This window comes from Arachis ipaensis, chromosome B1, assembly GCF_059453495.1.
Source record: "Arachis ipaensis isolate K30076 ecotype BB chromosome B1, ASM5945349v1, whole genome shotgun sequence".
Lineage (NCBI taxonomy): Eukaryota > Viridiplantae > Streptophyta > Magnoliopsida > Fabales > Fabaceae > Arachis > Arachis ipaensis.
This window is the reverse complement of record NC_142436.1, coordinates 90,008,467-90,012,786: the sequence shown is the minus strand read 5'-3', so window position 1 is coordinate 90,012,786 and position 4,320 is coordinate 90,008,467. Positions and strand designations below refer to the sequence as shown.

Below are 4,320 nucleotides of genomic sequence, written 5' to 3'. Positions count from 1 at the left end.
ACAGAAAGATCCCAACAGATTCATCTCTGATTTCTTGCAGATCTGTGATACTGTTAAGACTAATGGAGTGGATCCAGAGATTTACAAGCTGATGCTTTTCCCCTTCGCTGTAAGGGACAAAGCTAGGTTATAGCTGGATTCTCAGCCCAAGGAAAGCCTAGACTCTTGGGAGAAGGTGGTCAATGCAGTCTTGACCAAGTTCTTTCCACCTCAGAAGCTTAGCAAGCTTAGGGTAGAAGTTCAAACCTTCAGACAGAAAGAGGGTGAATCCCTCTATGAAGCCTGGGAAAGGTACAAGCAACTGATCAGAAAGTGCCCTCCTAACATGATTTCAGATTGGACGATGCCAGATATCTTCTATGATGATCTTTCGAAGATCTCCAAGATGGCATTGGACCACTCTGCTGGTGGATCACTCCACTTAAAGAAAACGCCTGAAGAGGCACAGGAACCCATTGACATGGTTGCAAATAACCAATTCATGTACACCTCTAAGAGGAACTCTATGAATAATGGGGTGGCTTAGAAGAGAGGAGTCTTAGAAGTTGACACTCTAAATGCCATATTGGCTCAGAATAAGATCCTGACCCAACAGGTCAACATGATCTCTCAGCATCTGACTGGATTGTAAGCTACAACTGGTAGCACTCAAGAAGCCTCCTATGAAGGAGATGCTTATGATCCAGATCAACCCATGATGGAGGAGGTTAACTATATGGGAAATTTCTCAGGAAATCCTAACAATGAGCCTTACAGAAACACCTACAACCCATCATGGAGGAATCATCCTAACTTTTTATGGATGGATCAACAAAAGCCTCAGCAAGGCTTCAACAACAACCAAGGTGGAAGGAACCAGAATAGGTTCAATAACAGACCATTCCCACCTTCTCAGGAACAGATGGAGACTTCAACAACAGAAGCCTCTCTGACTTAGCTACTATAGTATCCGATTTCTCTAAGATCACTCACAATTTCATGACTGAAACAAGATCCTCCATTAGGAATTTGGAGGTACAGATTGGTCAGCTGAGTAAGAGGATCCCTGAGATCTCTTCTAACACTCTTCCAAGTAACACTGAAGTAAATCCAAGAGAAGAGTGCAAGGTGTAATGACCCAATTTCTGGTACGCCATGATCATACTAGAAACTGAGCGCTACCATCTTGTCTTCCTAATTATTATCTATTATTTATTATATGAGCCTGATTCGTTGTTAAAAGCATAGTTATTTTGCGAGGTATTTTTTTTGAAAACGTTTGGATTAATAAATAGAATTATTCATAATCAATTCACAAATAATAACAGATAAAATAGTTATAAACAACCACACATTCAGTGATCCAGCTTTTATTAGAGTATAAATCCATAGTTAGAACACCCTTAAGTATAGCTAGATAATAATTATATCCATATATATACATACAACATCCTAGGCCCTGACCTGTTGAAGAAGTTCCTAAGCTGGCACCCAAGCTAGCCTAGACTCTATACTCACCTAGTCCCTCTAAACTACTAAGTGTGTGTTTGGATTTCAGTGTAAACGGGAGTTTGCATAAAATTGATTTTGCAAACTTGATTTTGATGAAAATTAAGTTTGTGTTAAAGTGATTTATGTTTGGTAATCTTTATATCAAAATGGATTATAGTAAAGTAAATATTGTTTGGATTACACTAATCAAAATTACTTTTAGATAAAATATTACTAAAATAGACATCAACTTAAATAAATTTTTTATGTTATTCTATCATTTTAATTTAGATATTTAAATAGATATTATTAATTAATTTTATAATAAAATTAATATTTACTTACTAAAATAAAAATAATATATAAAAATTGGAAAAATATATTTCTATATCAAAAGAAAAAATAATATATCAAAATATATCAAAATATACTTTATTATATTATATTACTTATAATTTTTTACTATTCTCGGTACTCTTTTATTTAATATTATTTTAAACTATAAATTTTAATTATTTATGACTTTATTCTTAGTTATAATTAGTTTTTTATTTACTTTGTTCTTTTTAATGAGATTAATAATTTATATTATAACAAAACTATAATAATAAATTAATATACAAGAATTATACTTACAAATTTTAAAAGAGTCAAACAAAAAATAATTTTTTATACAAAATCTAAAGTAAAAATTTAATAAAAAATATAATTATATATTTAAAATATTTGAATACTAAAGAGACTACAAGCAAGGAAATAAAGGGTAGAATTGATAAGAAAAAATAAATTCAATCCTAACGTGATTTTCTAAACGCAAAAGCTACAATTTCTAGCTTCTTATAAACGCACGTTAAGAACATAAAACTACATTGGTATTTAGAAAAAAAAGTACCCAAACATAAAGAGGAAGCGTTCAATGCACTCAAACATGCTTCTCTTCTTTCTAATGCTAAACCAAACACAGCCTAAAGTGAGGGAAGGTATGTTCTAAGTCTTCAAAACTCGAGCCAGGTCGAATGTCATCAAAGGGTGGAACATCTTCTACTACTCCTCTGCACGATCATACGTCGGCTTAGAACATATCACTGATACTTTATTGAGTGGTCGCTTAACAGCAACATCGTACGGAGGACTTAGGTTAAAGTTCGTAGATAAACGGGGTGCAAACGTTGGCCGGTCTCACAGTATATACATATAAATAGAGAACAAGATTCACCCTAGACTCAGAAGACTACCTAGAACAGAATCCTCTTTGTAAAGAGTCGTCAGCGAACTATGGAAGGGTACTCATGCTTTGATGACTTGCATCATCTACCCTTCTTTCTTGCATCAAGAGGTCCATAAAAGAGCATAAATCTCATTTGATCGGTACAATTTGTGCATTATTTGATGAATATTATGGTACACTACTTTGAGATGACTTGTGCTGAATTTCAGGTGAAAAAGGCATCAAAAATGGGAAGAAAATAATGAGAAGCTGGGCGTGTGAAACTATCGTGCCACTTGGGAGCAAACGCCACAAAAATGCACTGGCGTGGCACGCCAGTACTAAATCCCAGAGAAGAAGTTCAACCATGCATGTGGGCGTGGCACGGCAGGGACTGGGCGTGGCACGCTAGTACAAAGTACCAGAGAGCAACTATGGAGGACACTGAAGGGGCGTGGCACGCCAGGTTGGGTGTGGAACGCCTAACCCATCAGCTACGATGGGCGTGCCACTTGAGCCAAAGGGCGTGGCACGCCAACTCACCACTCTAGGAACAACCTTCACTATGGCGTGCCACTTGGTATCGAAGGTGTGGCACGCCAGCTCCAAAAAGTCACTTGGGCATGCCACTTGAGGATCCAGGCGTGGCACGCCAAGCTTGAAGAGTTCACAAATGTATGGGCGTGCCACTTGAGCAGCATGGCGTGGCACGCTGGTACAATAATCCAGAGAAGGGGCTGAAGGCAATTGAAGACTGGGCGTGCCACTTGAGGTCGAAGGCGTGGCACGCCAACCTCTCAATCTCACTTAGGCGTGCCACTTGAGCGACCAGGCGTGGCACGCCAATGCAAAAAGAGACCAAAGCAAGGGCTGGACGTGCCACTTGATGTCGAAGGCATGGCATGCCAACCCAAGAATTTCACTATGGCGTGCCACTTGAAGGCTGAGGCGTGGCACACCAGCTACTGGAACCAAGAAAAGATCATGGGCGTGGCACGCCAGCCTCTAGGCGTGGCACGCTGGTATAAGTTTCCAGAAAGGGTGCAGGAGGCCAAATACATGGGGCGTGCCACTTGGTATCGAAGGCGTGGCACACCATCCACTATTCCTCACTTAGGCGTGCCACTTGAATCCCAGGCGTGGCACGCCAGTGTCATTCAGAGAGCAAAGACCCAATGGGGCGTGCCACTTGAGTTCGTGGCGTGGCACGCCAAACAGAGGAATCACTTTTTCATAAAAGGGCGTGGCACGCCAGACCCTGGGCGTGCCACTTTAGTTCAACTTTCCAGAGAAGCTTGGCCAAGCATACAGCAAGGGTGTGGCACGCCATACCCTGGGCGTGCCATGCTAGTTCAAGTTTCTAGAAGCAAGAGAAGTGCAAAAAGGCTAGGGCGTGCCACTTGTGCTCGAAGGCGTGGCACGCCAAGGTTGTTATGAAGACGAGCGTGCCACTTGAGGGACTGGACGTGGCACGCCAAGTCAGAATTGAAGGAGCACGTGACACGCCCATGGAGCGCCAACCACACGCCAGCTGGGAAGTCACACTTATTGAGTTTCTTTTCCCTCCAAAATGTAATTTTCCTTTTTTTCACTTTTGTAATTCTTTTATTTTTACTAGGAGTAGTATAAATACCCCCAAGGAG

At 40.3% G+C, this 4,320-nt stretch overlaps 1 non-coding gene across 1 annotated transcript; it reads right to left on the bottom strand.

Annotated features, from left to right (window-relative positions):
* Positions 1 to 223: 223 nt before the first annotated feature.
* On the bottom strand, positions 224 to 332 carry LOC148577422 (small nucleolar RNA R71). The gene has a single exon (XR_015903489.1). It is a non-coding gene; the product is annotated as a small nucleolar RNA R71 (small nucleolar RNA).
* Between the last annotated feature and the right edge of the window lie 3,988 nt (positions 333 to 4,320).